This window comes from Balaenoptera physalus (assembly GCF_965194825.1).
Source record: "Balaenoptera physalus genome assembly, chromosome: X".
Classification (NCBI taxonomy): Eukaryota; Metazoa; Chordata; class Mammalia; order Artiodactyla; family Balaenopteridae; genus Balaenoptera; species Balaenoptera physalus.
Window position 1 is genome coordinate 3,661,238 of NC_138903.1, and position 18,589 is coordinate 3,679,826.

General features: G+C 38.3%; 1 long non-coding RNA gene across 1 annotated transcript in view; it reads right to left on the reverse strand.

The window, feature by feature from the left end:
• LOC309652484 overlaps window positions 1–18,240 on the reverse strand; it is a 199,619-nt gene extending 181,379 nt beyond the window's left edge. Inside the window, exons 1-2 of the long non-coding RNA XR_014258749.1 lie at window positions 16,231–18,240; window positions 1,606–1,802 (exon numbers count right to left, since the gene is read on the reverse strand). This is a non-coding gene — a long non-coding RNA (uncharacterized lncRNA). The remainder of the gene's footprint in view (window positions 1–1,605; window positions 1,803–16,230) is intronic.
• Window positions 18,241–18,589: the final 349 nt, after the last annotated feature.

Consider the following 18,589-nt stretch of genomic DNA (forward strand, 5'->3'; position numbering starts at 1 on the left):
GAAAAAAAAACATTGGTGGCATGGGATGGAGACAAAATTCCTTCCTCCCACCAGACTAAGGAGTCTGAAGTCTGGTGACATTTTTCAAAAAATAGCAGTTAATAAAGGACTGAAGTGAGGGAGTACAGTAAGTCCCCTACGTACGAACCTTCAAGTTGCGAACTTTCAAAGATCCGAACGTGCCCCTGTGTACCAGCTGTTGTACTGTACAACGGTAATTTTCAAGGTACTGTACTGTAAGATTTAAAATATTTTCTTTATTTTTTGTGTTTGTATTTTATGTATTATCTGTGTGAAAAGTATTATAAACCTATTACAGAACAGTACTATATAGCCGAGTATGTTAGCTGGGTACTTAGGCTACCTGTGTTGGACTTACGAACAAATTGCACTTACGAATGCACTCTCAGAACAGAACTCATTCGTATGGAGGGGACTTACTGTAGTCATTTACTGAGTCCATGGGTCTTAAGTGTTCCTTAAAATAGTAATACCTCAACAACTGGAACACCTGTACAATAGCCAAGCTGAGTGTTCCAGAAAAACCTAGATTTTTCCTTCCGAAGATTCAGAAAGGATTCCACTGGTTTTAAATCTGGTATCCAGTAGAGGGAACATAGCCAAAGCCAATTCATATACTGCCTTCCTTTGGTAAATCTCAATGTGAAATATTCTCTCCCCACAAGGATTTGAACATATCAGAGCTACTGTCTCCAATTTTTTCCACCATGATCTTCAAATCTACTGAGGAATTTCTTTCTTAAGATATCGTTTCTCCCAACATGGCTTCATAAGTCCTCTGGGTAACATGGATCACGGACCCATTTATCTCACTGACAAGCCCTTGTACTTGCGTTAAAAACTCCTGAGCAAATCGCCATAAGGACACAGATGAGTCCCATAGGTAGATGGTAACACGTGGGAAGAAATGATTTATTGTAATAAATGCATGCTGATACGTACAGGTATTTTCTTTTTTTTTTTTTCATACGGGTATTTTCTAATTATGTACGTCAAAAGATTGTTCTGTATGCTTGCACTTCAAAACAAGAGAAAGGATGCAGGAAAAGATAACTGTGTTCAAGCTATATGATCAACAAGATTAAACCCAAGGGAAACAAAAATCCACCATGTATACTATCACAAGGAGCGAATCATTTTCATGCATATACGATGAGGAAAAGTTATACTAAACATATGCATTGCTTACTTACATTAAAGCTGCATCCCTTCTTACGAGCGAAGTGAATAAATCAATAAAGTATTTTGATACTAGATGCCACCTCAAGTAATTAATTTAGTGAGGTAATCGGATTGACATAATTAGCATACTGAGCTGAATTACTACTTTGTGTGACACCATCCTATCAACTACTAACCAAGGATTGGGAGAAGGCTAACTTTCACATACAGAGGGTAGTAAGTTGGCCACTGAACTAAGAATAGAGTGCCAGCTGCATCAGACCTTGAGAGAACAGAAATAAAGGAGACAGTATTGACTTAAATTGAACAAAAATCACTAGCTATGTAATATCTCTCAGAGATAAGGGCTCAGGAGCTAACCAACTCATATGAGCAAGAGGAAAATGGCAGAAGGAAACTTACCTGGTGAGTGATTGATTCCCATTTGTTCCTTGAGAGAGTGGAACCGATTTCCAGATTTCTCAGATTTCAGCGTCGCAAAATCCCTCTGGAAAGTTTCTTTAAAATGTAGTTTCTGGTGGCTCAAAAGCCATCATTTTCAGCAATGGTTCTCAGGAACATAAGCAAGTCACGTGGCCCGTGGACAATATTTTTGAAGACTATTCATAAGAGACAGAGAAAGAGAAAGAATGAAGGAGAAAACAATGGATTGACTCACAGTTGTATTTTAACATTTCATCAATTATAACTAATGAGAACCTGCTATATAGCCCAGGGAACTCTATTCAGTGCTCTGTGGTGACCTAAATGGGAAGGAAATCCAAAAAAAAGAGGGGATATATGGATACGTATAGCTGATTCACTTCACTGTACAGCAGAAACTAATACAACATTGTAAAGCAACTATACCCCAATTAAAGAAAAAAGATTATAACACAACTAAATTTTTGGACCAACTGCTTTTCTAAAAAATATTTAACTAAAAAGCTAGTGGATAAAAATTCTGAGTGGTTACTGATCTAATACATGGAAGACATGGTGAATTACATCTATTAGCGCCCCAACGGGGATTATACCATATGCCCAGAAAATTTCCAACTGACCAGTTAGAATATTAAAGAGAAATAAGGTGAAAATTTTTTTAAAGTGGTTTGCTAAACATGTGATGCCATAAATATTTCCATAAGCTATATACTTTTATACAAATGTTTGAAAAACATTTCTTGAAAACAGACTTCACTTTGAGTAATATTATAATAATTGGTAGTATTGGGTAGAACAAGAGGTTCTTTATATAATCAACTGAATGATTTAACCAAAAGGCAATTCTTAGGGGAACGTCGCTATCTTCTCTCGGAATAATTTTTTATCATTGTTTTCTTCCTAATTTTTGTCTCCTCCCTTACTCCCAAGGAGACAGATCTTGCATAACGGAAAGGCAGTTAAAATTTGTTTGAAAGACTACTGGATGCGTAAGTGAAGAGAAGGTTTCTACGAAAAATAAATGAGTAGGGGGTGAGGAAAGAAAGGGCTTTTCCATTTTATTTCATTCTCACGTGACGCTGACAATAATTCACGAACCACTCAGTCTAGTGTCTTTGATCCTGAAGCGGTTTGTTGATTTTTAGATGACTCACACTTATTTGAAATGCATGAAAAATGGCCACTTATCTCTGAAAGACGTCTCCACTTTTTGTGTGTGAAATGTGATACTGTCCCTTGAAAATCAAGTCCATGGAACACACAAATTAAGTTATTTCTGAAATATGAAGTTAGACCCTAGAAACCAATAACCAGGCTATTGACTGCCCCAGCACCATGCCTTATAGAGACTTAATAAATGCCTTCCAGGGTCCACATAATAACACTTTATTGAGTTTTAGGGGTGAAAAAAAGATAGCCACCATTTTTCACTCTGCATTAGGCTGATGAATATGGAAATAATAAAACATATGATATGATAATGCCACCACATTTAACTTATCTTGCATGAAAAGGTCATCTTTTGAGCCTTTTTTTTTTTTTTTTGCTAGATTCAAATAAAGTCTCTAGATGTGCAGGATGGATATTTCAAAACTGACTATGAAAAAAAACAAAGGGTACCCTCTCTAAGATAAAGGAAATCTTGCTGTTAGTTCAGTTGTACTCCCATATATATTTTATAAATTGTCGTAATTCTTCAAATATCACCAGAGAGTGGAATTTGAAAAATGCATTATAAAGTAAGTATTTTCACTTTAGAAAAGATGTCGCAATATTTAGAATTATGAATGATTTGCCTTTTAGAAACAGAATTCGATCTATTTTTTAGAGCCGTACTTTCCAGTGGAACTCTCTGCAGTGATGAAAATGTTCCGTATCTGAGCTGTACAATATGGTAACCACCAGCCATTCCTGATTATAAATGGTCAGTGTCTACATTTATGTCGGAGAGTTAGTTTCAAAGAACGAGTTCCATACATGAAATTCCACACATTTCATATAATCACATGCAAATCCAGTTCTTAAAACATCCTTTAAAAGCATCTCTATGCATTTCAATGTGTACTGCAAGAATTATATGTACATACTGGATTATTTCCAGAATTATGTGAACATATGGGAGTTTTTCTTTTGCTCTCTTTGGTCATAATTCTGAGGGTTTTGTATCTCATCTCAACCACAGCACTTTTGGACAGAATACGCTCTTTCATGATAAAATATCTGAAGAAAGAGTTTAAGGCTCCAATGATACACTATCACTTCTCTTTGATGCCAGACCCAAAACTACAATGTTGCCTGAGATTAAAGAATACATTATTGCTATTATTCTGATTATGATCATTGTGATTTCTTTCTTGTCTTCTAAAGAAAAAATAAATGCATATAAAAATCATAGTGTTAAGTCTCAATATGTAGAACAGCTACTGTGTGTTCCCTCAGCACGTTTCTTTCTTCCCCAGTTTTACTGAGAAATAATTGATATATATATCACCATAAGTTTAGGGCATATACCATGACGGTTCAAGTTATGTATATTGTTAAGTGATGACCACAGTAGGCTCTGCTAACACAGCTAATATAATAAGCGTATCGTTTTTAATACACACGCTCTCTGCCTGGATCTAGAACAGGGTGGGAAAACTTTTTCTTTGTAAAACATCCAAATAATAATTATTTTGGGCTTTGCAGACCATAAGGGCTCTGTTGGAACTACTCAATTCTACTCCTTTAGTTCCCATACAGCCATAGAAATGAATCATGGCTATTTTCTGATAAAGATTATTTTATAAATTAGTTGTTAGGTTGGACCTGATCCATGGCCATGGTTCACGAACACCTGATTCAACGTATCAAATTCAAGCAAACTCATTGCTTCTGTGTCATTTTCTCATGGCCAGTCTGGAATGCTGACCTCTTATTTTAAGGCATGTATTGAAACACAGGCACGTCCTCTTTCTTACTAATAACTATTTTCCCCAAACTCAAGCATGGAAGCAGTCAGCAGGCTTGCCGGTCTTGATGGACAAGGTCACCTCGCTTATAACAAAGTTTTTAGGCGTCCGCCAAACTCCTGGAAGACCTCAAAGTTCTCTTTGAACTCTCCAAGGACAATTCTGCAATATTCAACGAGACTGCAGTTAATGTTGCTATAATTATCTGAGAATCTGTCTGACTGGATTTTGAATGGGAGTAACTGCATTAAAACAGCACCTCTGTGTTTAGAAAAGAGAAGAATGGATTTATCTGTCGAAGCCTGAAGGAAATAATGATTCATTTCCGTTGAGCATTTAGAAGACGATAGTAGAAAACCTGCTACAGCCTGCATCTGCTGGCTCTATGTAGACTTCAAGCTTAGTGCAGTGCTGAGAGAGAGAGAGACAGAGAGACAGAGAGACACAGAGAGAGAGAGACAGAGAGAGAGAGGGAGGAATATTCAAATAACCACGTCTTTATTTTCTGTAGTCTGATGTTTGACATTTGGATTTTGCTGTCCATAAGGGACCGCATCTCCCAGGGCCAGTGACTTCCTAGAGACAGTAACTAGCCCCCAAGTGCATTTTTCAAATACAAACCAATCAGTCTAGGACCCACACTCCAATCTCCTCCCCTATGGGGCTCCCATACTCTGCACCACCACCCACCTGCCCTCATCCCCCCCAGAGCAGGTACCAGGCACCCAGGGACAGCCCTCTCTCCCAGATCCCGCTGAAATGACCCAAACTATCCAATCCTAAGCCTGCCTCACCTGTTCCTCGCTGTCATAACCACAGTAAAGGCTCTCTCTCCATGTTTTTCTCCCCTCCCCTCTGCTCCTGACCAGCCCTGGGGCTGTGTGCTGTGCCCCTCCTTCTGGGAGCTGTAGGTAACAAACTAGTTTTTCAATGACAGTCATCTTCTCACTTGTGAGCTTTACAGTACCTCAAATCTTCTGTTTTTTTTTTTTTTTAATTTTACTTATTTAGGCCACACCATTCACCACGTGGGATCTTAGTTCCCCGACCAGGGATTGAACCCGGGTCCCGGCAGTGAGAGTGCCAAGTCCTAACCACTGGACCACCAGGGAATTCCCGCAAATTTTCCGTTAATACACTGCATTTCAAAACTATACACAAATTATATATTATGTTATACATTATATTATGTATATTAGGTATATTTATATAACAGATACTATATAGTATAAATACATACGTGTATTATAAATACATATAAAATACTATTAACATGTGTATATGCATTAATATATATAGTATTTTATATGTATCTATAAAACTTGTATGTATTTATACTATATAGCATACATATACAATTATATATATAATAGTATATATTTTTATATATTGGGATAGTGTATTATTTAAAACCAAAATTTATATATATATATAACATATATACACACACACATATTTTTACACATATATATAGGAATAGTCTCTTATTTAACCAAAATTTAAATGTATATAACATATATATGCACATATATAGGGATAGTATATTATTTAAACCAAAATTTATATATATAACATACACATATACACATAAATTTGTGTGTATATATACAACCAATTTGAACTAGCCTCTGAATTTACTAACGGTCCTCTGTTCTTTGACATTTGTTACAATTAGTGAGACTGACTTTTTCACCATAAAGATTTCTGTTCCATGATAACCATATTGGTGGCCATCAGATCTATCATTTTGAAATGAAATAAAAACAAAGATAATTATGGAGAATATTCAGAAGAACTAACAAATGACACTGTTTACCTTGGTGACCATGCTGGAGCGGGTATAAGTGTTTTGAGCGTGGAAAATGGCTTTAATCTCCACAGGGATCTGCGATAGCAGCCTCTGGCTACAGAAGGATATCTCACACCCAGGAAAGAACCCCTGACTGTCCACCTGTGCAGACATCAGTTAGTTACATTTTCAGAAGTAATTCCCACAGATGTGTTTTCCTTATTTTGACCCTTTCATTGTCCCTTTGTGCATAAATGTTACAGTACACACATATTTTCTTATCTTAGATAAAACTGAATTTCCCAAAGTAAGCATGATCCTTTGTAGGTTCTCACTTCCCTTCAACGGGACCTCCAAGCCTTTCAATCTAAGAGTCTTCTCAGCTGAGACCAGAAACAATAGATCTAAATGATAATGCTTATTAAAAAGCCTTTGTCTCTGTTTATTATGCTGCTATCGTCATCTGCCTTTGCTATGTTTTTAGTCCATGTTGTGTATTTTACTTACACTTTTTATTGCCCTACCTTCCATATTTTCAACAAGATATCCCAATGAGATAAGCTTCTGGGTTTGACATAATATCTGGAAACTTACACAGCCTTGTATGAACCGGGAAGAAAATGGACCAGCTTATTTGAAATATGGACCAAATAGAGTCTTTATAATAAGGTCTATATTTCACTCTTAGTTCTGTCTATCGACCCTGAATATTATTCAGGTCTCTTCAGGCTAAAGAAAATGACAAGAAACTTTTCTTCATATATTCAGCTTATTGGGATAATGTTATAATCTAAAACCAAGTTCAACATCTTCATCTTTGAGGGTTGTGTCACCACCTCGTTTCCAAGTGTCCCCAGGAGATGAAAATGAATCCATGCAAGGCTCAGAGGCTCTATGAGAGGGAGGAAAATCATGGTCATAATTTGCACAATGCTATAATATGTTCATAGAAATGTATTCTGAAATTTAGAGGAGACAGGACAGGGAAACGGCTCGGTGAGACATCACATGACTAGCAAGGACAGGAAAATAATTTTCCAACCTATTCATGAATGGGCATTGAGACCCAGAAGATTTTAAGTACATTTGCATATGCAAAATTAAACTTTTATATTGGTTTATAGACAGACATATGAAAATGAGGAACATATATACATTCATTAATTCCACATGGCAAATGTAAATCTCTGTATCAGTTTCAATACTTTAGAATGACCTTGTCTTTTATCAATTAGGATGTGTTTTCTCAGAAATTATCCATGGTGTTTCCACAACAACCAAGCACGGTAGTAAGGCTAGGGATGAAAGGGATTTTTGACATTTGAGGCAAACGAGGAATAAAAACCACAGGGCTCTGTAGCCCTGATCCACGCTCTTTCCTCCGTCCCATGTTGACTCTCTGTCTTGCCAGTTAAGGGGTAAATGGGGAAAAGAACTCAGAGATGGGAAAAGAAAAACAGCTAGACAGGCAGTAGATCAGAGAAAGGAAATGCAAGACGAAGGTGTAACCGCAAGACATAGAGACACGGGAACAGACAGACACTGAAAGAGGGAGACGTGAGAGAGAAACATAAAAATAGACTCTGTTCCTTTCCTGTGGTTGCTATAGAACAAACTGTCACAAACTGGGTAGCTCACAACCATGGAAATTCGTTCTCTCACGGGTCTGGAGTTGAAGTCTGAAATCCAGGTGTCCCTGGGGCTGTGTTCTCACAATATGGATGGAATCCTTCTCCCCCTGCCTACCAGCAGCCTCGGACATTCCTTGGCTTGTAGCTGCCTTACTGCAGTCTCTGGCTCTATCATCACATGAATTTCACTGTGTGTCCCTCTTTCTACCTGGAAGTCTCCCCTCTGTGCATGTTAGTTTCTATATTTCTTCTCTTCTTATAAAGACACCAGGCATATTGGATTACGAGCTCACCCTATGCCCATATGACCTCATCTTAACTTACATCTTAATTACATCTGCAAAGACTATTTCCAAATAAGGTCACAGTCACAGGGAAAAAAACAAAACTAAACTAAAAATAGAGCTACTGTATGATCTGCAATCCCACTCCTGGGCATATAGCCAGAGAAAACCATAATTCAAAACAATACATGCACCCCAATGTTCATTGCAGCACTCTACAATAGCCAAGACATGGAAGCAACCTGAATGTCCATCGACAGAGGAATGAATAAAGAAGATGTGGTACATGTATGCAATGGAATATTACTCAGCCATAAAAAAGAATGAAATAATGCCATTTGCAGCAACATGGGTGGACCTAGAGATTGTCATACTGAGTGAAATAAGTCAGACAGAGAAAGACAAATATCATATGATATCGCTTATATGTGGAATCTAAAAAAATGGTATAAATGAACTTACTTACAAAACAGAAACAGAGTCACAGATGTAGAAAACAAACTTATGGTTACCAGGGGATGGGGGGGAGGGATAAATTAGGAGACTGGGATTGACATATACACACTACTATATATAAAATAGATAACTAATAAAGACCTACTGTATAGCATAGGGAACTCTACTCAATACTCTGTAATGACCTATATGGGAAAAGAATCTAAAAAAGAGTGGCTATATGTATATGTATAACTGATTCACTTTGCTGTACACCTGAAACTAACACAACATTGTAAATCAACTGTACTCCACATTGTAAATCAACTGTACTCCAATATAAAGTAAAAAGTTAAAAAAGAAAATCACAGTCACAGGTGCCAGTGTTGAGAACACCAACTTTATGGCGGCTGGAGGGGGGGAACGACAATTCCACAGACAACATAGACAAGGATTTTTAAAAGTTGTAGAAAGAGCAAGAGAAACAGACGTGAAAACCTGAGATGTTTGCATATAGTAAGCATGCAGAAAGTTCCGCCCTCACTGGAAAGTTTGCAGGACACCTCTGAAATCAAACATAATCAACATCAAACAAAAAAAGAAAGACCATTCTCTCCACCTTGATGGTAAAAGTTCCTCGTGAAATGATCTTGTAATTTATTTTACTAAAACATTTAAAATGACATTGGTGTCTCTTCACCACACTTCTTCCCCTCTCTCTCTACCGTGGCTTATGTCAATTTAAATTGAGGGCCACTTTCCCACTCAAGACAAGGCATCCACTCTCCTATTTCCTCCTTCTCATCAACTGTGAACAGTGATTTTGCACACTTGATGCTGGATGGATAGACACATTCCTGCTAGCATTTCAACAGCTCAGCAATATAGCTCAGGAATAATATTTACACTCATTAGTAAGCTATACTGTCTATGATCAAGCAGACAGGCATTTTCATTTTACCCTCCAGCACTTAGGAGAAAGATAAATTTAGAATTTAGCACCGCAGAAAATACACAATAAATGTGGGCACGAATAGGATCTGTGTGCACATTTCTTAATTTCAAGGATGTAGGAAATGAGTAAATTAAGGGAGAGGTCGTCGACCTGTATTTTTCTTTGAAGAGCTGGGGAAACTTGCAAAAGGCGTAAACCAATGAATCCCAAATAGAAAGAATCTTGACAAAACCTCACAACTTTGAGGAAGTGTCTCTCGGCTCCCTAGAGCTTTAAGTCAGAGAAGCTAGATGTTTCTACACATCAGAGGGATTTTTTTTTTTTAAGTAGCGAGACCCCAGCAATGACAGCTTGACAATTCCAACAGCGGTTGGTGGTCAAGCATCCCCCCTCAATTCCACCCACTCTCATAATCCCTTCTGTGAGGATGGTCCGCTAACCCTCTGTATTGAACGGTTTTAACATTTCCACTTCACCACCAGCAGAACAGATAAGCCATTGGAGGGTGAATCAATTCTGATGACATAAAAACACTGGCTGTAGTCCTCAAATCCTTACCTACTTCTCAGTGATAACTGCTGACCCCTAAAACGCATGGCAGGTCCAGGTCTCGGGTAAAACACCAAATGCAGCAGAGAGAGAAGGGAAAAAATGCCAGAAGGCTGATGAAACCACCTGCTAATGTAGAAATTGAAACCAAATTTCATATGGAAGAAAGGGAGTGAGGTTTGGGAGACTGACCTCAAATGAGTCCAGCAAGGAAAGAAGGAATATTCTAATTCTAATGCATACTTTCATGTGTAATAATTATTTTATACTGTATTATAGCTATGTCTTTTTCTTGTATGGATTTCTTCTTGCAGGAAGTGAGAGGAAGGAGGTAAGTCATGAAGTGGAGGAAAAAAGAGTGACCTGTATTAGAGAAGGAAACTAGGGTGGTATTGTGGAAATGACTATCTTGATAGGGAAAACAGATCTAGAATCTGCAATTAGATTTTATGTGTGTTTACGCTACCCAACCCCAAATTTGGAAATCAACAATAACATCGGGCTACACTAGCCACAGGAGGATCTTCCAAAGAACTCAAAGGAAATCTAGAAAATGGTTTCTTTTCAAACAATCCCTATGGGGAAAAAATATGCCACACTGAAATTTCCTTCCAATATTTGTTTTGTCTCAGAGTCTAAATGTTACAGTTACATATTCCATTGTAGTTTGCCTGTTTTAACAAGAGTATCAATCAAATGGCAAATACCTGACAGAGTTTAGATAGCACTAAACAAACACCATCAAAAATGAAAGCAGTCACTCAAAATTTCAAATTCAAAACATGGAAAAACAATTTTTACAGGTTTACATCTCTTGGAAATCAATATGTTTTTCATAATTTGATTTTGTGGGCTATCAGCTAGGGAAGGTAGCCGCAGAGAGCAACCAACAACATGCAGATTCCAAAGATGATGGATGCTTTGTCCCTACAACAGAAAGTTTTAAAAATGTGGTTCCTGGAAAAGAAAATTGTAAAACATATTAAATAAAACGAAAAGGTCAGTTCTCCATAAATGAGTGGTGAGCAGTCTTATGGCTTCGGACATTTAATTTGACACCGTAATAATGTTCTATGAACTGCAGTTCTATACATTATGAGTCTTAAAGATAGTAAGATACTAGCAGACATCTATATTTGGGGTGCCTCAAATGATTTCAGGTAACGAATCCTCAACAGATCAAGTTCCTATTTATTCTCACATAGTTTAAACCTTCCAATACAGGTGTGCCCACCTGCACCCACTATAAGGCTAAATTCTACAAGAATGCAATGCCAGAACTCTGGTCATGATGGTTGGATAACTGTCAAGGTTCTACTGAATCGGTCATTTTACAGAATGCCTTTCACGCAAAAGTCCATCTTGCACGTTTATAGTCAAGGTGGAGGTCAAAAGTACTATAGCAAACTCGTTGCCCATTTCTCATTAAGGAAAAAGAAATCTGATGATTTTTAGTATCAGAATTTATTTCAGGAAGAAGCAAACTGCCCTTTATAGGAAGGACTGCTTTACTTGAGCTTTTAAGTGAAGCATAAAAATATGGGTAAGTAATATCACCTTTCATCTTTATAATGCTGTGGAATTTACATAGTGCTTCCCATGCATTTTCTCTTTTTATTCTTGCAGTGAAAAAAAAAAATTGAGAGGAGGATAAGCATTACTAACTAATTCAATTTTATAGAGAAGGAAGTGTAGCCCCAAATCATGAAGTGACTTGTACAATATCTACCATCTAGAAAGCAGTAAACAGAACTATAACTCAAGTTTTCTATTCTTTTTTTTTTATAAATTTACTTTTTATTTTATTTTTGGCTGTGTTGGGTCTTTGTTGCTGCGCACGGGCTTTCTCTAGTTGTGGCGCGCGGGGGCTACTCTTCATTGCAGCGCGTGGGCTTCTCATTGCAGTGGCTTCTCTTGTTGTGGAGCACGGGCTCTAGGCACGCGGGCTTCAGTAGTTGTGGCACACGGGCTCAGTAGTTGTGGCTCACGGGCTGTAGAGCGCAGGTCCAGTAGTTGTGGCACACGGGCTTAGTTGCTCCGCGGCATGTGGGATCCTCTCGGACCCGGTCTCCAACCCGTGTCCCCTGCATTGGCAGGCGGATTCTTAACCACTGCACCACCAGGGAAGCCCCTCAAGTTTTCTTAAACAGTTATTTTTTTCTACTAATCTTTGGCCCCATGAATAAAACAAATTCTCAGGTGTATCTCCCATGTTGCACTAACTTTTTAGGCAGAAGTTCTGGATTTAAACCCCTGATCTGTCACCTACTATATGATGTTGGGTGGACGTTTCCACTGGCAAGAATTTATAACTTTGTGATGGTGCCACGGAGCTGCTGGAATCCTACATATGGGCAAAACTGTACTGGTGTATAAGAATAGGATGTGCCTCACAGAATTATCCTGGGACAGAGAAATATATTCTGGTTCATGGCTTTTCCTTCTCCCCCAAACCATTGCTATGCCTTGGATCTCCCAGAACCTATAAGTATGTGGACTGAAAATAGTAATAGTATGAGAAAATCATAACCACTGAAAAGGATTGAGAAATGACTTGTGCTCTGAAGACTTGGATTTACTACTTCAGGACTTTTCCAAGTCTTGAAATAATGAAAGTTCTAACCATAAAGGTTGCATGTGAGACTCAGTAACTTGTAAGTATTATCACCCAAGTCTTTGTACCATTAACTGTTAGTCCCAAGAGCTTTTTCTAGGAGAGGAATCTCTCCTTTAGAATCAGGGATGAGTTCCTTAATCAACTGAAGAAGTTCTTCAAGCCACAGGACACACTTGCATGGCTCCTTTTTCCCATCTGAGGGTGTGTCAGGAGGGCAGCATAGAAGAAATTTCACTGGGGAGGAGAAATTGGGGTACTTAAATAACCAAGCCACCCAATTCTCCTTCTTTTTTTCTGAGTGTGTAAGAGTAACTCCTGGTACTGATTGATCCCCACCACTGGGTATTCTTTTAGAAGAGGGGTGACACAAGTTTTAGATGAGTAGGTGTAACCCACCCAGGTTTGCTTGCCCAACGCACAGCAAGACAAACGCTGAGATGCTGAGGTTTGCAGCAGAGAAAGGGTTTATTCACAAGACAGCCAAGCAAGGAGATGGGAGAACAAATCTCAGATCCACCTCCCTGAAGGGGAGGGGCTTGAGATATTTACAAGATGAAGAAGCAGGCTGGTCTTAGGTATGGGGAAAGGTGATTGCAGGTTAGGGAAAAGGTGAGGTAATTGGTGTTCTGTGCAGGACTATCTGAGTTACGTGTTTCTCATGGGATGCACGTTCAAAAATGGAGGCATTTTGGGGCTTCCCTGGTGGCGCAGTGGTTAAGAATCTGCCTGCCAATTCAGGGGACACGGGTTCGAGCGCTGGTCCAGGAAGATCCCACATGCCATGGAGCAACTAAGTCCATGTGCCACAACTACTGAGCCTGCGTGCCACAACTACTGAAGCCCGCATGCCTAGAGCCCGTGCTCTTCAACAAGAGAAGCTGCCGCAATGAGAAGCCCGCGCACCGCAACGAAGAGTAGCCCCCGCTCGCCGCAACTAGAGAAAGCCCGCATACAGCAACGAAGACACAATGCAGCCCCCCCCCCAAAAAAAAGAAGGCATTTAGCCATACTACCCAAAAGCAATCTACAGATTTAATGTGATTCTGATCAAATTACCCATGACATTTTTCAAAGAACTAGAACAAATAATCCTAAAATTTTTGTGGAACCATAAAAGATCCAGAATGGGCAAAGCAGTTCTGAAGAAAAAGAACAAAGCAGAAGGCAGAACCCCCCCTGACTTCAGACAATACTACAAAGCTACGGGAATCAAAACAGCGTGGTATTGGCACAAAAACAGACATACGGATAAAAAGAGCAGAATATAGAGCCCAGAAACAGACCCACACACCTACAGTCAATTAATGTTCAACAACGGAGGCAAGAATACACAATGGGAAAAAGAGAGTCTCTTCAGCAAGTGGTGCTGGGAAAGTTGGACACCTGCATGTAAATCATACTAAGTGAAGTAAGTCTGAAAGATGAAGACAAATACAATATGATATCACTTATATGTGGAATCTAAAATATGACACAAATGAACTTATTTACAAAACAGACTCACAGACATAGAGAACAGACTTGTGGTTGTCAAGGGGGAGGAGTGTGGGAGGGATGGAGTGGGAGTTTGGGATTAGCAGATGCAAAGTATTATACAAAGGATGGATAAACAACAAGGTCCTACTGTAGAGCACAGGGAACTATATTCAATACCCTATGATAAACCATAATGGAAAAGAATATTTTAAAAAAAGAATGTTATATGAACCTATTTATTCTCTTCTTTTTTTCTCCCCCTCTCTGATTAACCAGCACGATCTATGCAGGTTGATTTCAGGTTTGTCTTAAAGCATAATATAGGAATAGTTTCTTAAAAACAAAGATGATACAACAATAGTAATAACAGGGTTTCATTCCCTAACTGTTTAAAAATGCAGTCACGTCCCAAAGAGCTCTTCTTTTCCTATTATTCCTTTTTTGCATTGACAGTCTCTTGGCCATTTTTCTACTTATTAGCACTTCCATCAGAAGGGAAGAAAAGGATGTGAAACCAAGACGTGTCAGTTTGAGACACAGAGTCTTATATTAGGTCCATCACCACCTCGAAATGCCTAGACAATTCCTGCTCCCCTGGGAGTGTTCAAAGCCACCAGCCCTACAAAATCCATGTCCCTACAAAACAGCAAAGCATTTCAGCATACATGTCGTATCCTTATTTTTCTGTATGATTGTTGCATTGCACACTTCACCCAAATAGAGGCGATGAGAGAATTAGAACAGGTGGGTTAGATGCAAGAGTATTAGAAACCATTATTTGCTAATATGAAAATTGCCTTAAGAACATTAAGAAACATACTGGTTTACTTCATAGACTAAATTTGAATATTAAGTAAACTTGTGGTCATTTTTCTTTCTTTTAGCTAATACTGACTGAAAATTCCAAAAGAAACAATTCATATAAACCAGGGTGAATTGATTCTTGCTTTGGATAACTTGTGTTGCTTTGATAGCCATTTCATTCCCTACTGAGTTAAATTATTAAAGAATCCCACACATGCCAGAACTTATAGTCTACCTAGAATTATCACACCTTAAAACTGACATCTAATATATGGTCAACTAATATTGGACAAGAGAGCCAAGAATACTCAATGGGGAAAAGATAGTCTCTTCAATAAATGGTGCTGAAGAAACTGGATAACCACATGAAAATAATGAAACTGGACCCCTATCTTATACCACTCACAAAAAATTAACTTCACAAAGGTTAAAACTTAAATGAAAGACCTGAAACCATATAACTCCTAGAACAAAACACAGGGGAAAAACTCCTTGACATTGGTCTTGGCAATGATTTTTCTGGATATGAAACCAAAAGCCACAAAATGAAAAATAAACAAGTGGGACTAAACCAAACTATCAACAGACCCACGAAAAGGTGACGGACATCACTACATGCAAACATCAGGGAATGGACATCACTAAACGGACAGCAGGGAAATGCAAACCAAAACCACATGAGGTACCACCTCACACCTGTTAGAACGGTCATGATCAAAAAGACAAGCAATAACAAATGCTGGCAGGGATGCGGAGAAAAGGGAACCCTTGTATATTGTCGGTCAGAATGTAAATTGCTACAACCATTATGGAAAACAGTGTGGACTTTGCTCAGAAAACTAAAAATAGGATTACCATATAATGCAGCAATATCAGTTCTGGGTATATAGCCAAAGGAAAAGGGTATATATATATTTACATTAGCCAAGATATATATTATATATGTGTATGTATACACATATATGTATATGCATATTGTATATGTATATGTAATATATATAATATATATGTTTATATATAATATATATCTTGGCTACTATAAATTTTATATATATATATATATATATATATATATATATATATATATATAAGTTAGAAAGAAGGAATTCTTACCTTTTGTGACAACATGGGCTGACCTTGAGGGCATTATGCTAAGTGAAATAAGTCAGACAGAGAAAGACAAATTCCGTATGATCTCACTTGTATGTGGAATCTGAAAAAACAACAACAACAAACTCACAGAACCAGAGAGTAGAACGGTGGTTACCAGGGGCTGTGGGGGTGGAGAAAACGGGGAGATGTCGGTCAAAGGGTACAAACATTCAGTTACCAGACGAGTAAGTTCTGGGGTCTAATATACAGCATGGTTACGTATAAATCCAGTAAACATACAGTTAACAATACTGTATCATATACTTGAAAGTTGCTAAGAGAGCAGATTTTAAAAGTTCTCACCACACTTATTGTTATTAACATTTCACAATATACATGTGTATCAAATCATCAGATTGCACACCTTAAATGTACTCAACGTTATAAGTCAATTATATCTCAATAAAGCTGGAAAAAAATGAGAATAAAATAAAATGATAATTTAAAACAGGCATCTAATGTTTTTGTCCTAAATTCTTTTCTGACCCAAATTTGAATGTGATGTCTTAGAGTAGCTAATAAATACATAAAGCCCAACTTTAAGAATCCTTGCTGTGAAAAGAGTTGATGTAGGGATTTTTCTTTCAATCAGTTTATTTTACAAGTTTTTGTTAAATAACAAAGTAAGATGGTGATAAAATTCCAAGGAGCACGTAATTTCCTAAGGGCACCGCCTCAAACCCCAGTGCTAGTCTTATTCCAAGATACCTGGTGTACGTTTACTGAAAACGATCTGGCATGGAGACATTTTCCATTAGTGCTAACATGGGTAATCACACTTCTTCAGTAGAAAGTATTTTATACAGATATTGTGAAACAGTTGAAGGTCTCTATCATACTAGAAACCCAACCTATAAGTGCCCAAATTTACAGTTGAGCTTGTCAGCCAAAAAAAAAAAAGGAAAAAGAAAAAAAGCTGGGTAGCAGCACCAGAACATTTGACTCAAATAGATGGTTTGGATTAATGGAATGAACCATTTCTACTTCAGGTTCAACAAAAAAAGATATATTTGAAACACTCTGGTGTTCTCATAATTGTGCATATGGTTGGAAATTCCTGTCTAGGTCAAATACTGAGTAATTCAAACCTAGTAGGAGAAAGAGGAAAGAAATCAGAAGAAGTAACGTATTAGCACTTTTCATTAAATAGGGTTCTGCTGGTGGAAAAACTTTAAAACTGAATGTTTTCCACTAAGTATCCCTGCTTCCTTCACACTTTTGGAAAACAATACTGGGCTCAAATTCCCAAAGTATATTTAAATTCCTCTGGGTTGGTTGCTGACAGAAATCCATGCTATTTCCTCATACTCATGTTGGGTATACTTTGTGATATGGTCTATGCCTAGTGGGCACGAAATTTTAAAGAGTAATGTTTCTGAATGCTGCAGCCAGGAGTGTTGGAACTGTAAAGAGTTACTTTGAGTAATAGAGTTATATTATTCCAGAAACCAGTTCATGCTGCTGAACAGTGCTGATGCTTGAAGGAAGCTTTCTAACCACACCTTGCATTTGCCAAGCAAAATCCAAAAGACAACAACAGCCCAAAGTACATAGATGCTGCAGGAATTAGAGAGGAATTAATAAAGGCTAAAATTTTTAAAAGATACATGAGGATAGGGACTTCCCTGGTGGCACAGTGGTTAAGAATCCGGCTGCCAATGCAGGGGACGCAGGTTCGAGCCCTGGTCCGGGAAGATCCCACACGCCGCAGAGCAACTAAGCCCGTGCGCCACAACTACTGAGCCTGCGCTCTAGAGCCCGTGAGCCACAACTACTGAGCCCGCGTGCCACAACTCCTGAAGCCCGCGCACCTAGAGCCCGTGTTCCCCAACAAGAGAAGCCACCGCAATGAGAAGCCCACGCACCACAACAAAGAGTAGCCCCCGCTTGCCGCAACTAGAGAAAGCCCGCATGCAGCAACGAAGACCCAACGCAGCGAAAAATAAATAAATTAATTTATTTTTTTTAAAAAAAGATACACGAGGATAAAAGTTAACAAAACTTCCTAGTATGGGTTCTTTGGTAAAGAAAAAAATATGACAGATAAACTGTTTAACATGATCATCATAAAAAAGGGCGGGCAGTCCAAATGTATAATGTAGGAAATGAGCAGACGAAATTTTAGCTATGAAGGAGATTAAGGAATCAAAATCAACTTGTTTGGTCCAGTCCGTGCAAATGCATTTGAAAACTTGAGTAAAATGGATGCTTGCTTTACATCCATTTTTCTCCCCCAGAAGAAAGAGAAACTGGAAACTGACTAATTATATAATCCCAGAGAGACCCAACTTCACTCCCTGCCTCACCCATTCTCCCCTTC